Source organism: Rhinolophus sinicus, chromosome 8 (genome assembly GCF_057876585.1).
Source record: "Rhinolophus sinicus isolate RSI-liver-muscle chromosome 8, RSI-T2T, whole genome shotgun sequence".
Classification (NCBI taxonomy): Eukaryota; Metazoa; Chordata; class Mammalia; order Chiroptera; family Rhinolophidae; genus Rhinolophus; species Rhinolophus sinicus.
The window spans coordinates 30399924-30424785 of record NC_142508.1 but is presented as its reverse complement, the minus strand read 5'-3'; the positions used below and the strand labels follow the sequence as shown (position 1 = coordinate 30424785).

At 54.9% G+C, this 24862-nt stretch overlaps 4 non-coding genes across 4 annotated transcripts; all 4 read right to left on the bottom strand.

The window, feature by feature from the left end:
• Nucleotides 1-3107: 3107 nt before the first annotated feature.
• Nucleotides 3108-3226, bottom strand: LOC148757402 (5S ribosomal RNA). Its single transcript, XR_016022310.1, has one exon. It is a non-coding gene; the product is annotated as a 5S ribosomal RNA (ribosomal RNA).
• A 5651-nt stretch (nt 3227-8877) lies between these two features.
• On the bottom strand, nt 8878-8996 carry LOC148757401 (5S ribosomal RNA). The gene has a single exon (XR_016022309.1). It is a non-coding gene; the product is annotated as a 5S ribosomal RNA (ribosomal RNA).
• A 5644-nt stretch (nt 8997-14640) lies between these two features.
• Nucleotides 14641-14759, bottom strand: LOC148757400 (5S ribosomal RNA). Its single transcript, XR_016022308.1, has one exon. It is a non-coding gene; the product is annotated as a 5S ribosomal RNA (ribosomal RNA).
• Nucleotides 14760-20401: 5642 nt separating this feature from the next.
• Nucleotides 20402-20520, bottom strand: LOC148757399 (5S ribosomal RNA). The gene has a single exon (XR_016022307.1). It is a non-coding gene; the product is annotated as a 5S ribosomal RNA (ribosomal RNA).
• Nucleotides 20521-24862: the final 4342 nt, after the last annotated feature.

The window sequence follows — 24862 nt, the reverse complement described above, 5'->3', positions numbered from 1 at the left end:
TCAAATGCAATTAGTCCAGGCTCAACAGACTGGGCCTTTATTAGAATCTCAATCAGAATAGAAGCCTGGGTTACAATGAAGCTCTCCTCCAAGTGTAGTTGCAGGGCTAGATCCACTGCCCGAGGCCCCTATCAACCGAAAAAGATTCAAGCCGCCAAGCTGCTAGTACAGGGGCAACTTAAAAAGGGACACATTGCCCCCTCCAATTCTCCCGGGAATTCTCCCATTTTTGTTATTAAAAAAAAAAAAAAAAAAAAAAAAAAAAAAATCTGGTAGATAGAGATTATGACAAGATTTAGAAAAAGTTAATAAAACCATGAAATGAAGGGGAGCCTTACAGACAGGCTTGCCCTGTCCTGCAGCCACACCAAAACACACATGTAAAATTGTTTTGGACTTCAAAGATTGTTTTTATACTATACCTTTAAATCCTGATGACTGCCCTGGATTTGCTTTCAGTGTTCCTTCCGTTAATTTACAAGAACCTTTTAAGAGCTATCATTGGCTAGTGCTACCTCAGGGAATGGCTAGTAGCCCTACATTATGTCAAAAACTTGTATCAGCTGCAATAAAACCTACCCGAAGGACATTTCCAGATATTTACATCATCCACTACACGGATGACATACTTCTTGCCCACTCTTGTGAACCAAAGTTGCTTGCTGCTTTTGCTCATTTACAAGAAAAGCTCCACAATTATGGGCTAGTTATAGCCCCAGAAAAAATTCAGCAAGTGCCTCCTTACTCTTATCTGGGATATTGTTTAATGCCTCAGGCCATTGTGCCTCAAAAAAATACAAATCCGGCGAGATTGTTTAAAAACGTTAAATGATTTCCAAAAGCTACTGGGAGGCATTAACTGGATTAGACCTCAGTTGCGGTTGACAACCGGTGAATTACAACCTTTGTTTAAAATATTACGTGGGGAAGCTGATCCTACTTCTCCCCGCGAGATAACACGGGGAAGAGGCTTTGCTTGTATTTCTCCAGGTCCGGAAGAAAAACCTTTGTGAATTCCTGGTCGGTGTTAAACCATACCATGAGCGACAGCCCACAGAAGAGAAGACATCTGTAGATACCCATCCACGCCCCCTACTGTTCCATTCTTGTGTTTACACCTTATGTCTCTCTGTCTGGTCCCCCAAAGATGGTTTGCAGCCAAAGACGGGTAAGATATCTCACGGGAGATACAACCTAAGCCGGGCGGAACCGAGTGGGGACCCCCAATGAGCTGCCTTAGAAGATCCAAAAAGGAGCCTTTCCTCCCCTTCCCCCTGCCTGGCAAAAGCCATTGCTGTCTCTGGCTTTCCTCTCTCACCTGATTGTGAGAGAAGTCATGAGGGCAATGAAGATCAGTTCTCTCCACTTATCTCAACAGAACTGTTACAATATGGGTGACTTGACCCTGAGAAGGTAAGACATCATGGGACTTTATGCTTCGGCTGTTAACAGACAAAGGGTGATTGGAATAAACATTTTTCTGCTATGAGGTACGAGTCTCACAGACCGTGTAAGAAAAAAATGTTACTCTTGATCTTATCCAGTTTCATAAAGAGGTCTTGACACTGCAAGAGACCTCTCCTTTAAACACCGATATAGCTGATACTCTCAACAAACTTGTCTCTAGTTTTCACAATGTATTGCCATCATACTCTTCAATGCTTCAAATTATGCCCCCCTCCCCTTGTAATTCCGCCTGTTGTGATCCTCCTGATACTATGTTTCCTCCCCTGCATCACAGAAGCTGTGATGGGGATAGTCACAGATATTTATGGAGAAATTCACAAAATAAGGCTCCACATGGCTAATAAACCAAAAGCCACTGCCCCTGTCTAACCCCGAAGGAGATCGGTAGCCAATGACGGGTAATGATCAGTGGATGTCTTACAACCTAAGACAGGAGTCGATCGCTTTGATGAAGGATATCCAATGACGGGTAAGTGAGAATGTCTGTACTGACCACCTAAGCCAGGCACGATCTCAAAAAATAAAAAAGGGGGAATTGCGGGGAGCTGGAGCATCAAGCGTTAAGAAAATGTAACTACAAGCAGAGGTTGGGAGGATGGCTGAGGGGAACTCCGATAAGCATAAAGAACAAACAGAAACAGACACCTGCTGTTCTGGGAATGGGACAATCTCAAAAGGTCTAAAGACAGTCAGGGCCAAACTTTGGAAAAACATAACTAATCTGTACTTGCTGCCTCAGCCGCTTTATGTAACCTTCCTGTTTCTGTCTGTATAAAAGAATGCTGAAAAATCAAGCAGGCGCAGCAGTCTAGTCAGAACTGCTCGCCCTCCCGATCCCATCTTTGTCTCTTGTCTATTTTCTTCTCAATCCTCACTCCCCACTTCAGGAACCGTTCGTCTCGTCGGCAGGCTCCGACATGGTGGTCTCTCCTGGAGCCCGAGGGCGTGCGGGGTGTTGGGGTGCTGCTCTCTCCGTCCCCTGGTTTGTCCCGGCTCTTTTTCCCCTGTGTGTCGGGGCCACTGCGGCCGGCGGGAACCGAGGGCTCCTGGCTCTTGTGGGAGACGGGAGGGGGCGCGCGCGCGCGCGCGCGCGCGGGGGTGTGGGGCGAGGTGCCTGCCAGCAGAGACAGAGGCCCCCGGTGGGGCGGGGCGGGTGGGCATCCCGTTTGCCGGAGGACACGCCTATCCTGTGTCTCGGGGCCCAGGTGCAGGCACAGGGATGGTCGTCCCCTGGGCTCGGGCCGAGGTGCAAAGGACCGGCACGTCCTGGGATGGAGAAAGCCTGGTGGAGGCCTGCGCCGGCAGGCAGCCCTGGGCTTGGGCTTTGGGGGCGGCGGGGGCGGGGAGCGGGAGGGAGCGCGGCGATGGCAGCGGCGGCGACGGCGGCGACCGCGGCTCGGCGAAGGGCTGCGGGCTGTCGGCCTGCGGGAGCGAAGAGGACTGAGAAGAGGGTGTGGGGGGGAGCCGGGGCCGACGGGCCTGGCGTGCGGCCCGGGCTGCGAGCTTGTAGTGCCGGGCGGCTGACCCGCCGCTGGCCAGGGGTACCTTCGGCTGGCTGGGCGGCAGAAGAGGGGCAAGGGGCGCCAGGGGTTCGGAGGGAGCCACGCCGGGGCGGCGGCGCAAAAGGAGAGGCGAGCAAAAGCCTACAGCACCCGGTATTCCCAGGCGGTCTCCCATCCAAGTACTAACCAGGCCCGACCCTGCTTAGCTTCCGAGATCAGACGAGATCGGGCGCGTTCAGGGTGGTATGGCCGTAGACGCTGGGACCCGGCTGCCGGCGCCCCAAGAGCCTGCTCCCGGCCTGCCTCGTGAGCGTGCGCCGTGCTGCTGGGCCGCTCGGGTGGCGAGCATCTCCTCGCGGGCCGGCTCCGCCGGCGCCGCGCCTCCCGCCTGCTCCCCGCCTCCCCCGGACGCCGCCGGCGTGGGCGGCGGGCTACTCTTGGCCCGCAGCGAGGCCCCTCCGCGCCACCCGTGGCTCCACGGGCCTCTGTCACTTCCCTGACGGTGACAGAAGTCTCGGCGCCCTGGCATCCTGGGACTCCCCGGGCCCCGTACGGCTTACACCCCGCCCCCCCCAACCCCGCTCACCCCCACCCCCAGCCCCACCACCCCAGACCCGCCTGGCTGCTCTGCGGTCCCCCGCTCGTGGCAAGCGAGGGGGTCGCAGGGTCCTCTCAGGCCCCTCCGGCCCTAGGCACGCGCGGCCCTGGCCCTGGCACTGGCCGGCCCCACCGACTGGCCCAAAGCCACGGGGAGCCACCCGTGCCACCAGGGTGCAGCGGCTCCAGTCTGCCGTCACCCTTCGTCACACAGCCTTCCGTCCGGGCCCTCGCCCCTCCTCAGCGACCAGCGTCCCGCCCGATCTCCGGTCCCTTCACTGGCTACACGTCACCTCTCCTGACCCAGGGAGGTGAGAGAGAGGATGAGAGAAGGCCAGAGACGGAGCAAGAGAGAGGCGGAGAGAGACAGGCGGGGACTGTGGCGACAGAGTCCCAGAGAGCCGTTTCCAGGCTCTGGGCCTCGCGTGGAGGGGTGCTGCCTCGGGTGGTGCACGGTCATCAGCTGTGACCGCTTGGCCGTCAGCTGTTGCCAGTTGGCCATAGGCCACCGGTACAGCTGCGGTGGCCAAGCTAGGAAGCGCGGATGGTGGACTGCAAATTGCAGAGGGGCGCGGATTGCAGTTGGCCGGCTTGGCGTGTCGGTCGGTTGGTGGGTCGGTTGGTTGGCAGAGAAGCGGCCGGCAGGTTGGGGATCGTGCGGCTCCGGCTTGCTGTGTCTCCGAGCCAGCCGCCCGTGAGAAATGGTGCTATGAGACCCCTATCCATGGCTCCGTTGGTGTTCCTTCTTGGCCTCGCCATATCCTGCGTTCTTGTGCGGGCAGAGGGACTAGAGTCCCCGCAGGACAGGGACCGACAGACAGAACGGGGGGGGGGAGGAGGAGGAGGAGGAGGAGGGAGCGAGATGGAAATATACACGTATATGTGCATGTATGTATCTAGACGTACAGAGAGACATGGACAGAGACAGAGAAAGAGGGGGCTGGCACGCGGGGAGAGAGCTCCTGAGCGAGAGCCACAGCCCAACAGGCATGTCGCAGAGCCAGACGGACAGGGGGTGGAGGTTGAGGGTGGGGGGGACGCACAGGCTGGGACACGGACTGGGACGGACGCACTGAGGCTGTGTTGCGGTGGCAGCTTCTCCACCGGTGTGTGGTGGAGCCCGGGGCTGGGCTCCGCTAAGGAGGCAGTGCCCGGGCTTTGGCAGTCACCCTCAAAGCCCCCGGGGCGGGCCGCCAGGGTCTCCGGAGTGCCGGTGGGCTCCGAGCCCCGCCCAGGGTCCCGCCCGCGGGCGGAGAGTGGCAGCCCCAGGCACCCTCGTTGTGAGGGTTGTGTGCCTGCGTGCCTGCTCTTCCCCTTGTGGTGGTGTGGGGAGCTGGAGCATCAAGGGTTAAGAAAATGTAACTACAAGCAGAGGTTGGGAGGATGGCTGAGGGGAACTCCGATAAGCATAAAGAACAAACAGAAACAGACACCTGCTGTTCTGGGAATGGGACAATCTCAAAAGGTCTAAAGACAGTCAGGGCCAAACTTTGGAGAAACATAACTAATCTGTACTTGCTGCCTCAGCCGCTTTATGTAACCTTCTTGTTTCTGTCTGTATAAAAGAATGCTGAAAAATCAAGCAGGCGCAGCAGTCCAGTCAGAACTGCTCGCCCTCCCGATCCCATCTTTGTCTCTTGTCCAATTTTTTCTCTCAATCCTCACTCCCCACTTCAGGAACCGTTCGTCTCGTCGGCAGGCTCCGACAAGTGGCGCCCGAACAGGGACCTGACTACTGGGGAATCAGTGAAGGACTCCGCTTGCAAACGAGACGCGTCGAATAAGGTTAGTGAAAGCGGTGAGATACCATAGTCGGGAGTAAAATAAAATGGGACAGGGTAACAGTAAAAGGCTGTTTACTCACATGTTAAGGAGCATGCTAAAAGCTAGAGGAGTTAAAACCAGTGAAGCACAGTTGCTTCGATTTTTAGAATTTGTAGTACAAATATGTCCCTGGTTCCCCGAAGAAGGGACTTTAAACTTAGAAACTTGGGAAAAGGTGAGAGAGCGTTTACAGGGATATTATGATGCTCGTGGACCCTCTGAAGTACCAGTAGATACTTTTTCCTTATGGAATTTGGTTAGGGATGTGATCGATCCTAAACACGAGGGAATCAGATACTCTGAGAATGATCAACCCAAACTGGATCCCCCTGGGAAGCAGAGGTGCAAAGATTACAAGCTGCACTCACTTCCCTCTCTGTTCAAATGCAATTAGTCCAGGCTCAACAGACTGGGCCTTTATTAGAATCTCAATCAGAATAGAAGCCTGGGTTACAATGAAGCTCTCCTCCAAGTGTAGTTGCAGGGCTAGATCCACTGCCCGAGGCCCCTATCAACCGAAAAAGATTCAAGCCGCCAAGCTGCTAGTACAGGGGCAACTTAAAAAGGGACACATTGCCCCCTCCAATTCTCCCGGGAATTCTCCCATTTTTGTTATTAAAAAAAAAAAAAAAAAAAAAAAAAAAAAAATCTGGTAGATAGAGATTATGACAAGATTTAGAAAAAGTTAATAAAACCATGAAATGAAGGGGAGCCTTACAGACAGGCTTGCCCTGTCCTGCAGCCACACCAAAACACACATGTAAAATTGTTTTGGACTTCAAAGATTGTTTTTATACTATACCTTTAAATCCTGATGACTGCCCTGGATTTGCTTTCAGTGTTCCTTCCGTTAATTTACAAGAACCTTTTAAGAGCTATCATTGGCTAGTGCTACCTCAGGGAATGGCTAGTAGCCCTACATTATGTCAAAAACTTGTATCAGCTGCAATAAAACCTACCCGAAGGACATTTCCAGATATTTACATCATCCACTACACGGATGACATACTTCTTGCCCACTCTTGTGAACCAAAGTTGCTTGCTGCTTTTGCTCATTTACAAGAAAAGCTCCACAATTATGGGCTAGTTATAGCCCCAGAAAAAATTCAGCAAGTGCCTCCTTACTCTTATCTGGGATATTGTTTAATGCCTCAGGCCATTGTGCCTCAAAAAAATACAAATCCGGCGAGATTGTTTAAAAACGTTAAATGATTTCCAAAAGCTACTGGGAGGCATTAACTGGATTAGACCTCAGTTGCGGTTGACAACCGGTGAATTACAACCTTTGTTTAAAATATTACGTGGGGAAGCTGATCCTACTTCTCCCCGCGAGATAACACGGGGAAGAGGCTTTGCTTGTATTTCTCCAGGTCCGGAAGAAAAACCTTTGTGAATTCCTGGTCGGTGTTAAACCATACCATGAGCGACAGCCCACAGAAGAGAAGACATCTGTAGATACCCATCCACGCCCCCTACTGTTCCATTCTTGTGTTTACACCTTATGTCTCTCTGTCTGGTCCCCCAAAGATGGTTTGCAGCCAAAGACGGGTAAGATATCTCACGGGAGATACAACCTAAGCCGGGCGGAACCGAGTGGGGACCCCCAATGAGCTGCCTTAGAAGATCCAAAAAGGAGCCTTTCCTCCCCTTCCCCCTGCCTGGCAAAAGCCATTGCTGTCTCTGGCTTTCCTCTCTCACCTGATTGTGAGAGAAGTCATGAGGGCAATGAAGATCAGTTCTCTCCACTTATCTCAACAGAACTGTTACAATATGGGTGACTTGACCCTGAGAAGGTAAGACATCATGGGACTTTATGCTTCGGCTGTTAACAGACAAAGGGTGATTGGAATAAACATTTTTCTGCTATGAGGTACGAGTCTCACAGACCGTGTAAGAAAAAAATGTTACTCTTGATCTTATCCAGTTTCATAAAGAGGTCTTGACACTGCAAGAGACCTCTCCTTTAAACACCGATATAGCTGATACTCTCAACAAACTTGTCTCTAGTTTTCACAATGTATTGCCATCATACTCTTCAATGCTTCAAATTATGCCCCCCTCCCCTTGTAATTCCGCCTGTTGTGATCCTCCTGATACTATGTTTCCTCCCCTGCATCACAGAAGCTGTGATGGGGATAGTCACAGATATTTATGGAGAAATTCACAAAATAAGGCTCCACATGGCTAATAAACCAAAAGCCACTGCCCCTGTCTAACCCCGAAGGAGATCGGTAGCCAATGACGGGTAATGATCAGTGGATGTCTTACAACCTAAGACAGGAGTCGATCGCTTTGATGAAGGATATCCAATGACGGGTAAGTGAGAATGTCTGTACTGACCACCTAAGCCAGGCACGATCTCAAAAAATAAAAAAGGGGGAATTGCGGGGAGCTGGAGCATCAAGCGTTAAGAAAATGTAACTACAAGCAGAGGTTGGGAGGATGGCTGAGGGGAACTCCGATAAGCATAAAGAACAAACAGAAACAGACACCTGCTGTTCTGGGAATGGGACAATCTCAAAAGGTCTAAAGACAGTCAGGGCCAAACTTTGGAAAAACATAACTAATCTGTACTTGCTGCCTCAGCCGCTTTATGTAACCTTCCTGTTTCTGTCTGTATAAAAGAATGCTGAAAAATCAAGCAGGCGCAGCAGTCTAGTCAGAACTGCTCGCCCTCCCGATCCCATCTTTGTCTCTTGTCTATTTTCTTCTCAATCCTCACTCCCCACTTCAGGAACCGTTCGTCTCGTCGGCAGGCTCCGACATGGTGGTCTCTCCTGGAGCCCGAGGGCGTGCGGGGTGTTGGGGTGCTGCTCTCTCCGTCCCCTGGTTTGTCCCGGCTCTTTTTCCCCTGTGTGTCGGGGCCACTGCGGCCGGCGGGAACCGAGGGCTCCTGGCTCTTGTGGGAGACGGGAGGGGGCGCGCGCGCGCGCGCGCGCGCGGGGGTGTGGGGCGAGGTGCCTGCCAGCAGAGACAGAGGCCCCCGGTGGGGCGGGGCGGGTGGGCATCCCGTTTGCCGGAGGACACGCCTATCCTGTGTCTCGGGGCCCAGGTGCAGGCACAGGGATGGTCGTCCCCTGGGCTCGGGCCGAGGTGCAAAGGACCGGCACGTCCTGGGATGGAGAAAGCCTGGTGGAGGCCTGCGCCGGCAGGCAGCCCTGGGCTTGGGCTTTGGGGGCGGCGGGGGCGGGGAGCGGGAGGGAGCGCGGCGATGGCAGCGGCGGCGACGGCGGCGACCGCGGCTCGGCGAAGGGCTGCGGGCTGTCGGCCTGCGGGAGCGAAGAGGACTGAGAAGAGGGTGTGGGGGGGAGCCGGGGCCGACGGGCCTGGCGTGCGGCCCGGGCTGCGAGCTTGTAGTGCCGGGCGGCTGACCCGCCGCTGGCCAGGGGTACCTTCGGCTGGCTGGGCGGCAGAAGAGGGGCAAGGGGCGCCAGGGGTTCGGAGGGAGCCACGCCGGGGCGGCGGCGCAAAAGGAGAGGCGAGCAAAAGCCTACAGCACCCGGTATTCCCAGGCGGTCTCCCATCCAAGTACTAACCAGGCCCGACCCTGCTTAGCTTCCGAGATCAGACGAGATCGGGCGCGTTCAGGGTGGTATGGCCGTAGACGCTGGGACCCGGCTGCCGGCGCCCCAAGAGCCTGCTCCCGGCCTGCCTCGTGAGCGTGCGCCGTGCTGCTGGGCCGCTCGGGTGGCGAGCATCTCCTCGCGGGCCGGCTCCGCCGGCGCCGCGCCTCCCGCCTGCTCCCCGCCTCCCCCGGACGCCGCCGGCGTGGGCGGCGGGCTACTCTTGGCCCGCAGCGAGGCCCCTCCGCGCCACCCGTGGCTCCACGGGCCTCTGTCACTTCCCTGACGGTGACAGAAGTCTCGGCGCCCTGGCATCCTGGGACTCCCCGGGCCCCGTACGGCTTACACCCCGCCCCCCCCAACCCCGCTCACCCCCACCCCCAGCCCCACCACCCCAGACCCGCCTGGCTGCTCTGCGGTCCCCCGCTCGTGGCAAGCGAGGGGGTCGCAGGGTCCTCTCAGGCCCCTCCGGCCCTAGGCACGCGCGGCCCTGGCCCTGGCACTGGCCGGCCCCACCGACTGGCCCAAAGCCACGGGGAGCCACCCGTGCCACCAGGGTGCAGCGGCTCCAGTCTGCCGTCACCCTTCGTCACACAGCCTTCCGTCCGGGCCCTCGCCCCTCCTCAGCGACCAGCGTCCCGCCCGATCTCCGGTCCCTTCACTGGCTACACGTCACCTCTCCTGACCCAGGGAGGTGAGAGAGAGGATGAGAGAAGGCCAGAGACGGAGCAAGAGAGAGGCGGAGAGAGACAGGCGGGGACTGTGGCGACAGAGTCCCAGAGAGCCGTTTCCAGGCTCTGGGCCTCGCGTGGAGGGGTGCTGCCTCGGGTGGTGCACGGTCATCAGCTGTGACCGCTTGGCCGTCAGCTGTTGCCAGTTGGCCATAGGCCACCGGTACAGCTGCGGTGGCCAAGCTAGGAAGCGCGGATGGTGGACTGCAAATTGCAGAGGGGCGCGGATTGCAGTTGGCCGGCTTGGCGTGTCGGTCGGTTGGTGGGTCGGTTGGTTGGCAGAGAAGCGGCCGGCAGGTTGGGGATCGTGCGGCTCCGGCTTGCTGTGTCTCCGAGCCAGCCGCCCGTGAGAAATGGTGCTATGAGACCCCTATCCATGGCTCCGTTGGTGTTCCTTCTTGGCCTCGCCATATCCTGCGTTCTTGTGCGGGCAGAGGGACTAGAGTCCCCGCAGGACAGGGACCGACAGACAGAACGGGGGGGGGGAGGAGGAGGAGGAGGAGGAGGGAGCGAGATGGAAATATACACGTATATGTGCATGTATGTATCTAGACGTACAGAGAGACATGGACAGAGACAGAGAAAGAGGGGGCTGGCACGCGGGGAGAGAGCTCCTGAGCGAGAGCCACAGCCCAACAGGCATGTCGCAGAGCCAGACGGACAGGGGGTGGAGGTTGAGGGTGGGGGGGACGCACAGGCTGGGACACGGACTGGGACGGACGCACTGAGGCTGTGTTGCGGTGGCAGCTTCTCCACCGGTGTGTGGTGGAGCCCGGGGCTGGGCTCCGCTAAGGAGGCAGTGCCCGGGCTTTGGCAGTCACCCTCAAAGCCCCCGGGGCGGGCCGCCAGGGTCTCCGGAGTGCCGGTGGGCTCCGAGCCCCGCCCAGGGTCCCGCCCGCGGGCGGAGAGTGGCAGCCCCAGGCACCCTCGTTGTGAGGGTTGTGTGCCTGCGTGCCTGCTCTTCCCCTTGTGGTGGTGTGGGGAGCTGGAGCATCAAGGGTTAAGAAAATGTAACTACAAGCAGAGGTTGGGAGGATGGCTGAGGGGAACTCCGATAAGCATAAAGAACAAACAGAAACAGACACCTGCTGTTCTGGGAATGGGACAATCTCAAAAGGTCTAAAGACAGTCAGGGCCAAACTTTGGAGAAACATAACTAATCTGTACTTGCTGCCTCAGCCGCTTTATGTAACCTTCTTGTTTCTGTCTGTATAAAAGAATGCTGAAAAATCAAGCAGGCGCAGCAGTCCAGTCAGAACTGCTCGCCCTCCCGATCCCATCTTTGTCTCTTGTCCAATTTTTTCTCTCAATCCTCACTCCCCACTTCAGGAACCGTTCGTCTCGTCGGCAGGCTCCGACAAGTGGCGCCCGAACAGGGACCTGACTACTGGGGAATCAGTGAAGGACTCCGCTTGCAAACGAGACGCGTCGAATAAGGTTAGTGAAAGCGGTGAGATACCATAGTCGGGAGTAAAATAAAATGGGACAGGGTAACAGTAAAAGGCTGTTTACTCACATGTTAAGGAGCATGCTAAAAGCTAGAGGAGTTAAAACCAGTGAAGCACAGTTGCTTCGATTTTTAGAATTTGTAGTACAAATATGTCCCTGGTTCCCCGAAGAAGGCACTTTAAACTTAGAAACTTGGGAAAAGGTGAGAGAGCGTTTACAGGGATATTATGATGCTCGTGGACCCTCTGAAGTACCAGTAGATACTTTTTCCTTATGGAATTTGGTTAGGGATGTGATCGATCCTAAACACGAGGGAATCAGATACTCTGAGAATGATCAACCCAAACTGGATCCCCCTGGGAAGCAGAGGTGCAAAGATTACAAGCTGCACTCACTTCCCTCTCTGTTCAAATGCAATTAGTCCAGGCTCAACAGACTGGGCCTTTATTAGAATCTCAATCAGAATAGAAGCCTGGGTTACAATGAAGCTCTCCTCCAAGTGTAGTTGCAGGGCTAGATCCACTGCCCGAGGCCCCTTTCAACCGAAAAAGATTCAAGCCGCCAAGCTGCTAGTACAGGAGCAACTTAAAAAGGGACACATTGCCCCCTCCAATTCTCCCGGGAATTCTCCCATTTTTGTTATTAAAAAAAAAAAAAAAAAAAAAATCTGGTAGATAGAGATTATGACAAGATTTAGAAAAAGTTAATAAAACCATGAAATGAAGGGGAGCCTTACAGACAGGCTTGCCCTGTCCTGCAGCCACACCAAAACACACATGTAAAATTGTTTTGGACTTCAAAGATTGTTTTTATACTATACCTTTAAATCCTGATGACTGCCCTGGATTTGCTTTCAGTGTTCCTTCCGTTAATTTACAAGAACCTTTTAAGAGCTATCATTGGCTAGTGCTACCTCAGGGAATGGCTAGTAGCCCTACATTATGTCAAAAACTTGTATCAGCTGCAATAAAACCTACCCGAAGGACATTTCCAGATATTTACATCATCCACTACACGGATGACATACTTCTTGCCCACTCTTGTGAACCAAAGTTGCTTGCTGCTTTTGCTCATTTACAAGAAAAGCTCCACAATTATGGGCTAGTTATAGCCCCAGAAAAAATTCAGCAAGTGCCTCCTTACTCTTATCTGGGATATTGTTTAATGCCTCAGGCCATTGTGCCTCAAAAAAATACAAATCCGGCGAGATTGTTTAAAAACGTTAAATGATTTCCAAAAGCTACTGGGAGGCATTAACTGGATTAGACCTCAGTTGCGGTTGACAACCGGTGAATTACAACCTTTGTTTAAAATATTACGTGGGGAAGCTGATCCTACTTCTCCCCGCGAGATAACACGGGGAAGAGGCTTTGCTTGTATTTCTCCAGGTCCGGAAGAAAAACCTTTGTGAATTCCTGGTCGGTGTTAAACCATACCATGAGCGACAGCCCACAGAAGAGAAGACATCTGTAGATACCCATCCACGCCCCCTACTGTTCCATTCTTGTGTTTACACCTTATGTCTCTCTGTCTGGTCCCCCAAAGATGGTTTGCAGCCAAAGACGGGTAAGATATCTCACGGGAGATACAACCTAAGCCGGGCGGAACCGAGTGGGGACCCCCAATGAGCTGCCTTAGAAGATCCAAAAAGGAGCCTTTCCTCCCCTTCCCCCTGCCTGGCAAAAGCCATTGCTGTCTCTGGCTTTCCTCTCTCACCTGATTGTGAGAGAAGTCATGAGGGCAATGAAGATCAGTTCTCTCCACTTATCTCAACAGAACTGTTACAATATGGGTGACTTGACCCTGAGAAGGTAAGACATCATGGGACTTTATGCTTCGGCTGTTAACAGACAAAGGGTGATTGGAATAAACATTTTTCTGCTATGAGGTACGAGTCTCACAGACCGTGTAAGAAAAAAATGTTACTCTTGATCTTATCCAGTTTCATAAAGAGGTCTTGACACTGCAAGAGACCTCTCCTTTAAACACCGATATAGCTGATACTCTCAACAAACTTGTCTCTAGTTTTCACAATGTATTGCCATCATACTCTTCAATGCTTCAAATTATGCCCCCCTCCCCTTGTAATTCCGCCTGTTGTGATCCTCCTGATACTATGTTTCCTCCCCTGCATCACAGAAGCTGTGATGGGGATAGTCACAGATATTTATGGAGAAATTCACAAAATAAGGCTCCACATGGCTAATAAACCAAAAGCCACTGCCCCTGTCTAACCCCGAAGGAGATCGGTAGCCAATGACGGGTAATGATCAGTGGATGTCTTACAACCTAAGACAGGAGTCGATCGCTTTGATGAAGGATATCCAATGACGGGTAAGTGAGAATGTCTGTACTGACCACCTAAGCCAGGCACGATCTCAAAAAATAAAAAAGGGGGAATTGCGGGGAGCTGGAGCATCAAGCGTTAAGAAAATGTAACTACAAGCAGAGGTTGGGAGGATGGCTGAGGGGAACTCCGATAAGCATAAAGAACAAACAGAAACAGACACCTGCTGTTCTGGGAATGGGACAATCTCAAAAGGTCTAAAGACAGTCAGGGCCAAACTTTGGAAAAACATAACTAATCTGTACTTGCTGCCTCAGCCGCTTTATGTAACCTTCCTGTTTCTGTCTGTATAAAAGAATGCTGAAAAATCAAGCAGGCGCAGCAGTCTAGTCAGAACTGCTCGCCCTCCCGATCCCATCTTTGTCTCTTGTCTATTTTCTTCTCAATCCTCACTCCCCACTTCAGGAACCGTTCGTCTCGTCGGCAGGCTCCGACATGGTGGTCTCTCCTGGAGCCCGAGGGCGTGCGGGGTGTTGGGGTGCTGCTCTCTCCGTCCCCTGGTTTGTCCCGGCTCTTTTTCCCCTGTGTGTCGGGGCCACTGCGGCCGGCGGGAACCGAGGGCTCCTGGCTCTTGTGGGAGACGGGAGGGGGCGCGCGCGCGCGCGCGCGCGCGCGGGGGTGTGGGGCGAGGTGCCTGCCAGCAGAGACAGAGGCCCCCGGTGGGGCGGGGCGGGTGGGCATCCCGTTTGCCGGAGGACACGCCTATCCTGTGTCTCGGGGCCCAGGTGCAGGCACAGGGATGGTCGTCCCCTGGGCTCGGGCCGAGGTGCAAAGGACCGGCACGTCCTGGGATGGAGAAAGCCTGGTGGAGGCCTGCGCCGGCAGGCAGCCCTGGGCTTGGGCTTTGGGGGCGGCGGGGGCGGGGAGCGGGAGGGAGCGCGGCGATGGCAGCGGCGGCGACGGCGGCGACCGCGGCTCGGCGAAGGGCTGCGGGCTGTCGGCCTGCGGGAGCGAAGAGGACTGAGAAGAGGGTGTGGGGGGGAGCCGGGGCCGACGGGCCTGGCGTGCGGCCCGGGCTGCGAGCTTGTAGTGCCGGGCGGCTGACCCGCCGCTGGCCAGGGGTACCTTCGGCTGGCTGGGCGGCAGAAGAGGGGCAAGGGGCGCCAGGGGTTCGGAGGGAGCCACGCCGGGGCGGCGGCGCAAAAGGAGAGGCGAGCAAAAGCCTACAGCACCCGGTATTCCCAGGCGGTCTCCCATCCAAGTACTAACCAGGCCCGACCCTGCTTAGCTTCCGAGATCAGACGAGATCGGGCGCGTTCAGGGTGGTATGGCCGTAGACGCTGGGACCCGGCTGCCGGCGCCCCAAGAGCCTGCTCCCGGCCTGCCTCGTGAGCGTGCGCCGTGCTGCTGGGCCGCTCGGGTGGCGAGCATCTCCTCGCGGGCCGGCTCCGCCGGCGCCGCGCCTCCCGCCTGCTCCCCGCCTCCCCCGGACGCCGCCGGCGTGGGCGGCGGGCTACTCTTGGCCCGCAGCGAGGCCCCTCCGCGCCACCCGTGGCTCCACGGGCCTCTGTCACTTCCCTGACGGTGACAGAAGTCTCGGCGCCCTGGCATCCTGGGACTCCCCGGGCCCCGTACGGCTTACACCCCGCCCCCCCCAACCCCGCTCACCCCCACCCCCAGCCCCACCACCCCAGACCCGCCTGGCTGCTCTGCGGTCCCCCGCTCGTGGCAAGCGAGGGGGTCGCAGGGTCCTCTCAGGCCCCTCCGGCCCTAGGCACGCGCGGCCCTGGCCCTGGCACTGGCCGGCCCCACCGACTGGCCCAAAGCCACGGGGAGCCACCCGTGCCACCAGGGTGCAGCGGCTCCAGTCTGCCGTCACCCTTCGTCACACAGCCTTCCGTCCGGGCCCTCGCCCCTCCTCAGCGACCAGCGTCCCGCCCGATCTCCGGTCCCTTCACTGGCTACACGTCACCTCTCCTGACCCAGGGAGGTGAGAGAGAGGATGAGAGAAGGCCAGAGACGGAGCAAGAGAGAGGCGGAGAGAGACAGGCGGGGACTGTGGCGACAGAGTCCCAGAGAGCCGTTTCCAGGCTCTGGGCCTCGCGTGGAGGGGTGCTGCCTCGGGTGGTGCACGGTCATCAGCTGTGACCGCTTGGCCGTCAGCTGTTGCCAGTTGGCCATAGGCCACCGGTACAGCTGCGGTGGCCAAGCTAGGAAGCGCGGATGGTGGACTGCAAATTGCAGAGGGGCGCGGATTGCAGTTGGCCGGCTTGGCGTGTCGGTCGGTTGGTGGGTCGGTTGGTTGGCAGAGAAGCGGCCGGCAGGTTGGGGATCGTGCGGCTCCGGCTTGCTGTGTCTCCGAGCCAGCCGCCCGTGAGAAATGGTGCTATGAGACCCCTATCCATGGCTCCGTTGGTGTTCCTTCTTGGCCTCGCCATATCCTGCGTTCTTGTGCGGGCAGAGGGACTAGAGTCCCCGCAGGACAGGGACCGACAGACAGAACGGGGGGGGGGAGGAGGAGGAGGAGGAGGAGGGAGCGAGATGGAAATATACACGTATATGTGCATGTATGTATCTAGACGTACAGAGAGACATGGACAGAGACAGAGAAAGAGGGGGCTGGCACGCGGGGAGAGAGCTCCTGAGCGAGAGCCACAGCCCAACAGGCATGTCGCAGAGCCAGACGGACAGGGGGTGGAGGTTGAGGGTGGGGGGGACGCACAGGCTGGGACACGGACTGGGACGGACGCACTGAGGCTGTGTTGCGGTGGCAGCTTCTCCACCGGTGTGTGGTGGAGCCCGGGGCTGGGCTCCGCTAAGGAGGCAGTGCCCGGGCTTTGGCAGTCACCCTCAAAGCCCCCGGGGCGGGCCGCCAGGGTCTCCGGAGTGCCGGTGGGCTCCGAGCCCCGCCCAGGGTCCCGCCCGCGGGCGGAGAGTGGCAGCCCCAGGCACCCTCGTTGTGAGGGTTGTGTGCCTGCGTGCCTGCTCTTCCCCTTGTGGTGGTGTGGGGAGCTGGAGCATCAAGGGTTAAGAAAATGTAACTACAAGCAGAGGTTGGGAGGATGGCTGAGGGGAACTCCGATAAGCATAAAGAACAAACAGAAACAGACACCTGCTGTTCTGGGAATGGGACAATCTCAAAAGGTCTAAAGACAGTCAGGGCCAAACTTTGGAGAAACATAACTAATCTGTACTTGCTGCCTCAGCCGCTTTATGTAACCTTCTTGTTTCTGTCTGTATAAAAGAATGCTGAAAAATCAAGCAGGCGCAGCAGTCCAGTCAGAACTGCTCGCCCTCCCGATCCCATCTTTGTCTCTTGTCCAATTTTTTCTCTCAATCCTCACTCCCCACTTCAGGAACCGTTCGTCTCGTCGGCAGGCTCCGACAAGTGGCGCCCGAACAGGGACCTGACTACTGGGGAATCAGTGAAGGACTCCGCTTGCAAACGAGACGCGTCGAATAAGGTTAGTGAAAGCGGTGAGATACCATAGTCGGGAGTAAAATAAAATGGGACAGGGTAACAGTAAAAGGCTGTTTACTCACATGTTAAGGAGCATGCTAAAAGCTAGAGGAGTTAAAACCAGTGAAGCACAGTTGCTTCGATTTTTAGAATTTGTAGTACAAATATGTCCCTGGTTCCCCGAAGAAGGCACTTTAAACTTAGAAACTTGGGAAAAGGTGAGAGAGCGTTTACAGGGATATTATGATGCTCGTGGACCCTCTGAAGTACCAGTAGATACTTTTTCCTTATGGAATTTGGTTAGGGATGTGATCGATCCTAAACACGAGGGAATCAGATACTCTGAGAATGATCAACCCAAACTGGATCCCCCTGGGAAGCAGAGGTGCAAAGATTACAAGCTGCACTCACTTCCCTCTCTGTTCAAATGCAATTAGTCCAGGCTCAACAGACTGGGCCTTTATTAGAATCTCAATCAGAATAGAAGCCTGGGTTACAATGAAGCTCTCCTCCAAGTGTAGTTGCAGGGCTAGATCCACTGCCCGAGGCCCCTTTCAACCGAAAAAGATTCAAGCCGCCAAGCTGCTAGTACAGGAGCAACTTAAAAAGGGACACATTGCCCCCTCCAATTCTCCCGGGAATTCTCCCATTTTTGTTATTAAAAAAAAAAAAAAAAAAAAAATCTGGTAGATAGAGATTATGACAAGATTTAGAAAAAGTTAATAAAACCATGAAATGAAGGGGAGCCTTACAGACAGGCTTGCCCTGTCCTGCAGCCACACCAAAACACACATGTAAAATTGTTTTGGACTTCAAAGATTGTTTTTATACTATACCTTTAAATCCTGATGACTGCCCTGGATTTGCTTTCAGTGTTCCTTCCGTTAATTTACAAGAACCTTTTAAGAGCTATCATTGGCTAGTGCTACCTCAGGGAATGGCTAGTAGCCCTACATTATGTCAAAAACTTGTATCAGCTGCAATAAAACCTACCCGAAGGACATTTCCAGATATTTACATCATCCACTACACGGATGACATACTTCTTGCCCACTCTTGTGAACCAAAGTTGCTTGCTGCTTTTGCTCATTTACAAGAAAAGCTCCACAATTATGGGCTAGTTATAGCCCCAGAAAAAATTCAGCAAGTGCCTCCTTACTCTTATCTGGGATATTGTTTAATGCCTCAGGCCATTGTGCCTCAAAAAAATACAAATCCGGCGAGATTGTTTAAAAACGTTAAATGATTTCCAAAAGCTACTGGGAGGCATTAACTGGATTAGACCTCAGTTGCGGTTGACAACCGGTGAATTACAACCTTTGTTTAAAATATTACGTGGGGAAGCTGATCCTACTTCTCCCCGCGAGATAACACGGGGAAGAGGCTTTGCTTGTATTTCTCCAGGTCCGGAAGAAAAACCTTTGTGAATTCCTGGTCGGTGTTAAACCATACCATGAGCGACAGCCCACAGAAGAGAAGACATCTGTAGATACCCATCCACGCCCCCTACTGTTCCATTCTTGTGTTTACACCTTATGTCTCTCTGTCTGGTCCCCCAAAGATGGTTTGCAGCCAAAGACGGGTAAGATATCTCACGGGAGATACAACCTAAGCCGGGCGGAACCGAGTGGGGACCCCCAATGAGCTGCCTTAGAAGATCCAAAAAGGAGCCTTTCCTCCCCTTCCCCCTGCCTGGCAAAAGCCATTGCTGTCTCTGGCTTTCCTCTCTCACCTGATTGTGAGAGAAGTCATGAGGGCAATGAAGATCAGTTCTCTCCACTTATCTCAACAGAACTGTTACAATATGGGTGACTTGACCCTGAGAAGGTAAGACATCATGGGACTTTATGCTTCGGCTGTTAACAGACAAAGGGTGATTGGAATAAACATTTTTCTGCTATGAGGTACGAGTCTCACAGACCGTGTAAGAAAAAAATGTTACTCTTGATCTTATCCAGTTTCATAAAGAGGTCTTGACACTGCAAGAGACCTCTCCTTTAAACACCGATATAGCTGATACTCTCAACAAACTTGTCTCTAGTTTTCACAATGTATTGCCATCATACTCTTCAATGCTTCAAATTATGCCCCCCTCCCCTTGTAATTCCGCCTGTTGTGATCCTCCTGATACTATGTTTCCTCCCCTGCATCACAGAAGCTGTGATGGGGATAGTCACAGATATTTATGGAGAAATTCACAAAATAAGGCTCCACATGGCTAATAAACCAAAAGCCACTGCCCCTGTCTAACCCCGAAGGAGATCGGTAGCCAATGACGGGTAATGATCAGTGGATGTCTTACAACCTAAGACAGGAGTCGATCGCTTTGATGAAGGATATCCAATGACGGGTAAGTGAGAATGTCTGTACTGACCACCTAAGCCAGGCACGATCTCAAAAAATAAAAAAGGGGGAATTGCGGGGAGCTGGAGCATCAAGCGTTAAGAAAATGTAACTACAAGCAGAGGTTGGGAGGATGGCTGAGGGGAACTCCGATAAGCATAAAGAACAAACAGAAACAGACACCTGCTGTTCTGGGAATGGGACAATCTCAAAAGGTCTAAAGACAGTCAGGGCCAAACTTTGGAAAAACATAACTAATCTGTACTTGCTGCCTCAGCCGCTTTATGTAACCTTCCTGTTTCTGTCTGTATAAAAGAATGCTGAAAAATCAAGCAGGCGCAGCAGTCTAGTCAGAACTGCTCGCCCTCCCGATCCCATCTTTGTCTCTTGTCTATTTTCTTCTCAATCCTCACTCCCCACTTCAGGAACCGTTCGTCTCGTCGGCAGGCTCCGACATGGTGGTCTCTCCTGGAGCCCGAGGGCGTGCGGGGTGTTGGGGTGCTGCTCTCTCCGTCCCCTGGTTTGTCCCGGCTCTTTTTCCCCTGTGTGTCGGGGCCACTGCGGCCGGCGGGAACCGAGGGCTCCTGGCTCTTGTGGGAGACGGGAGGGGGCGCGCGCGCGCGCGCGCGCGCGGGGGTGTGGGGCGAGGTGCCTGCCAGCAGAGACAGAGGCCCCCGGTGGGGCGGGGCGGGTGGGCATCCCGTTTGCCGGAGGACACGCCTATCCTGTGTCTCGGGGCCCAGGTGCAGGCACAGGGATGGTCGTCCCCTGGGCTCGGGCCGAGGTGCAAAGGACCGGCACGTCCTGGGATGGAGAAAGCCTGGTGGAGGCCTGCGCCGGCAGGCAGCCCTGGGCTTGGGCTTTGGGGGCGGCGGGGGCGGGGAGCGGGAGGGAGCGCGGCGATGGCAGCGGCGGCGACGGCGGCGACCGCGGCTCGGCGAAGGGCTGCGGGCTGTCGGCCTGCGGGAGCGAAGAGGACTGAGAAGAGGGTGTGGGGGGGAGCCGGGGCCGACGGGCCTGGCGTGCGGCCCGGGCTGCGAGCTTGTAGTGCCGGGCGGCTGACCCGCCGCTGGCCAGGGGTACCTTCGGCTGGCTGGGCGGCAGAAGAGGGGCAAGGGGCGCCAGGGGTTCGGAGGGAGCCACGCCGGGGCGGCGGCGCAAAAGGAGAGGCGAGCAAAAGCCTACAGCACCCGGTATTCCCAGGCGGTCTCCCATCCAAGTACTAACCAGGCCCGACCCTGCTTAGCTTCCGAGATCAGACGAGATCGGGCGCGTTCAGGGTGGTATGGCCGTAGACGCTGGGACCCGGCTGCCGGCGCCCCAAGAGCCTGCTCCCGGCCTGCCTCGTGAGCGTGCGCCGTGCTGCTGGGCCGCTCGGGTGGCGAGCATCTCCTCGCGGGCCGGCTCCGCCGGCGCCGCGCCTCCCGCCTGCTCCCCGCCTCCCCCGGACGCCGCCGGCGTGGGCGGCGGGCTACTCTTGGCCCGCAGCGAGGCCCCTCCGCGCCACCCGTGGCTCCACGGGCCTCTGTCACTTCCCTGACGGTGACAGAAGTCTCGGCGCCCTGGCATCCTGGGACTCCCCGGGCCCCGTACGGCTTACACCCCGCCCCCCCCAACCCCGCTCACCCCCACCCCCAGCCCCACCACCCCAGACCCGCCTGGCTGCTCTGCGGTCCCCCGCTCGTGGCAAGCGAGGGGGTCGCAGGGTCCTCTCAGGCCCCTCCGGCCCTAGGCACGCGCGGCCCTGGCCCTGGCACTGGCCGGCCCCACCGACTGGCCCAAAGCCACGGGGAGCCACCCGTGCCACCAGGGTGCAGCGGCTCCAGTCTGCCGTCACCCTTCGTCACACAGCCTTCCGTCCGGGCCCTCGCCCCTCCTCAGCGACCAGCGTCCCGCCCGATCTCCGGTCCCTTCACTGGCTACACGTCACCTCTCCTGACCCAGGGAGGTGAGAGAGAGGATGAGAGAAGGCCAGAGACGGAGCAAGAGAGAGGCGGAGAGAGACAGGCGGGGACTGTGGCGACAGAGTCCCAGAGAGCCGTTTCCAGGCTCTGGGCCTCGCGTGGAGGGGTGCTGCCTCGGGTGGTGCACGGTCATCAGCTGTGACCGCTTGGCCGTCAGCTGTTGCCAGTTGGCCATAGGCCACCGGTACAGCTGCGGTGGCCAAGCTAGGAAGCGCGGATGGTGGACTGCAAATTGCAGAGGGGCGCGGATTGCAGTTGGCCGGCTTGGCGTGTCGGTCGGTTGGTGGGTCGGTTGGTTGGCAGAGAAGCGGCCGGCAGGTTGGGGATCGTGCGGCTCCGGCTTGCTGTGTCTCCGAGCCAGCCGCCCGTGAGAAATGGTGCTATGAGACCCCTATCCATGGCTCCGTTGGTGTTCCTTCTTGGCCTCGCCATATCCTGCGTTCTTGTGCGGGCAGAGGGACTAGAGTCCCCGCAGGACAGGGACCGACAGACAGAACGGGGGGGGGGGGGGAGGAGGAGGAGGAGGAGGAGGGAGCGAGATGGAAATATACACGTATATGTGCATGTATGTATCTAGACGTACAGAGAGACATGGACAGAGACAGAGAAAGAGGGGGCTGGCACGCGGGGAGAGAGCTCCTGAGCGAGAGCCACAGCCCAACAGGCATGTCGCAGAGCCAGACGGACAGGGGGTGGAGGTTGAGGGTGGGGGGGACGCACAGGCTGGGACACGGACTGGGACGGACGCACTGAGGCTGTGTTGCGGTGGCAGCTTCTCCACCGGTGTGTGGTGGAGCCCGGGGCTGGGCTCCGCTAAGGAGGCAGTGCCCGGGCTTTGGCAGTCACCCTCAAAGCCCCCGGGGCGGGCCGCCAGGGTCTCCGGAGTGCCGGTGGGCTCCGAGCCCCGCCCAGGGTCCCGCCCGCGGGCGGAGAGTGGCAGCCCCAGGCACCCTCGTTGTGAGGGTTGTGTGCCTGCGTGCCTGCTCTTCCCCTTGTGGTGGTGTGGGGAGCTGGAGCATCAAGGGTTAAGAAAATGTAACTACAAGCAGAGGTTGGGAGGATGGCTGAGGGGAACTCCGATAAGCATAAAGAACAAACAGAAACAGACACCTGCTGTTCTGGGAATGGGACAATCTCAAAAGGTCTAAAGACAGTCAGGGCCAAACTTTGGAGAAACATAACTAATCTGTACTTGCTGCCTCAGCCGCTTTATGTAACCTTCTTGTTTCTGTCTGTATAAAAGAATGCTGAAAAATCAAGCAGGCGCAGCAGTCCAGTCAGAACTGCTCGCCCTCCCGATCCCATCTTTGTCTCTTGTCCAATTTTTTCTCTCAATCCTCACTCCCCACTTCAGGAACCGTTCGTCTCGTCGGCAGGCTCCGACAAGTGGCGCCCGAACAGGGACCTGACTACTGGGGAATCAGTGAAGGACTCCGCTTGCAAACGAGACGCGTCGAATAAGGTTAGTGAAAGCGGTGAGATACCATAGTCGGGAGTAAAATAAAATGGGACAGGGTAACAGTAAAAGGCTGTTTACTCACATGTTAAGGAGCATGCTAAAAGCTAGAGGAGTTAAAACCAGTGAAGCACAGTTGCTTCGATTTTTAGAATTTGTAGTACAAATATGTCCCTGGTTCCCCGAAGAAGGGACTTTAAACTTAGAAACTTGGGAAAAGGTGAGAGAGCGTTTACAGGGATATTATGATGCTCGTGGACCCTCTGAAGTACCAGTAGATACTTTTTCCTTATGGAATTTGGTTAGGGATGTGATCGATCCTAAACACGAGGGAATCAGATACTCTGAGAATGATCAACCCAAACTGGATCCCCCTGGGAAGCAGAGGTGCAAAGATTACAAGCTGCACTCACTTCCCTCTCTGTTCAAATGCAATTAGTCCAGGCTCAACAGACTGGGCCTTTATTAGAATCTCAATCAGAATAGAAGCCTGGGTTACAATGAAGCTCTCCTCCAAGTGTAGTTGCAGGGCTAGATCCACTGCCCGAGGCCCCTATCAACCGAAAAAGATTCAAGCCGCCAAGCTGCTAGTACAGGGGCAACTTAAAAAGGGACACATTGCCCCCTCCAATTCTCCCGGGAATTCTCCCATTTTTGTTATTAAAAAAAAAAAAAAAAAAAAAAAAAAAAAAAAAAAATCTGGTAGATAGAGATTATGACAAGATTTAGAAAAAGTTAATAAAACCATGAAACGAAGGGGAGCCTTACAGACAGGCTTGCCCTGTCCTGCAGCCACACCAAAACACACATGTAAAATTGTTTTGGACTTCAAAGATTGTTTTTATACTATACCTTTAAATCCTGATGACTGCCCTGGATTTGCTTTCAGTGTTCCTTCCGTTAATTTACAAGAACCTTTTAAGAGCTATCATTGGCTAGTGCTACCTCAGGGAATGGCTAGTAGCCCTACATTATGTCAAAAACTTGTATCAGCTGCAATAAAACCTACCCGAAGGACATTTCCAGATATTTACATCATCCACTACACGGATGACATACTTCTTGCCCACTCTTGTGAACCAAAGTTGCTTGCTGCTTTTGCTCATTTACAAGAAAAGCTCCACAATTATGGGCTAGTTATAGCCCCAGAAAAAATTCAGCAAGTGCCTCCTTACTCTTATCTGGGATATTGTTTAATGCCTCAGGCCATTGTGCCTCAAAAAAATACAAATCCGGCGAGATTGTTTAAAAACGTTAAATGATTTCCAAAAGCTACTGGGAGGCATTAACTGGATTAGACCTCAGTTGCGGTTGACAACCGGTGAATTACAACCTTTGTTTAAAATATTACGTGGGGAAGCTGATCCTACTTCTCCCCGCGAGATAACACGGGGAAGAGGCTTTGCTTGTATTTCTCCAGGTCCGGAAGAAAAACCTTTGTGAATTCCTGGTCGGTGTTAAACCATACCATGAGCGACAGCCCACAGAAGAGAAGACATCTGTAGATACCCATCCACGCCCCCTACTGTTCCATTCTTGTGTTTACACCTTATGTCTCTCTGTCTGGTCCCCCAAAGATGGTTTGCAGCCAAAGACGGGTAAGATATCTCACGGGAGATACAACCTAAGCCGGGCGGAACCGAGTGGGGACCCCCAATGAGCTGCCTTAGAAGATCCAAAAAGGAGCCTTTCCTCCCCTTCCCCCTGCCTGGCAAAAGCCATTGCTGTCTCTGGCTTTCCTCTCTCACCTGATTGTGAGAGAAGTCATGAGGGCAATGAAGATCAGTTCTCTCCACTTATCTCAACAGAACTGTTACAATATGGGTGACTTGACCCTGAGAAGGTAAGACATCATGGGACTTTATGCTTCGGCTGTTAACAGACAAAGGGTGATTGGAATAAACATTTTTCTGCTATGAGGTACGAGTCTCACAGACCGTGTAAGAAAAAAATGTTACTCTTGATCTTATCCAGTTTCATAAAGAGGTCTTGACACTGCAAGAGACCTCTCCTTTAAACACCGATATAGCTGATACTCTCAACAAACTTGTCTCTAGTTTTCACAATGTATTGCCATCATACTCTTCAATGCTTCAAATTATGCCCCCCTCCCCTTGTAATTCCGCCTGTTGTGATCCTCCTGATACTATGTTTCCTCCCCTGCATCACAGAAGCTGTGATGGGGATAGTCACAGATATTTATGGAGAAATTCACAAAA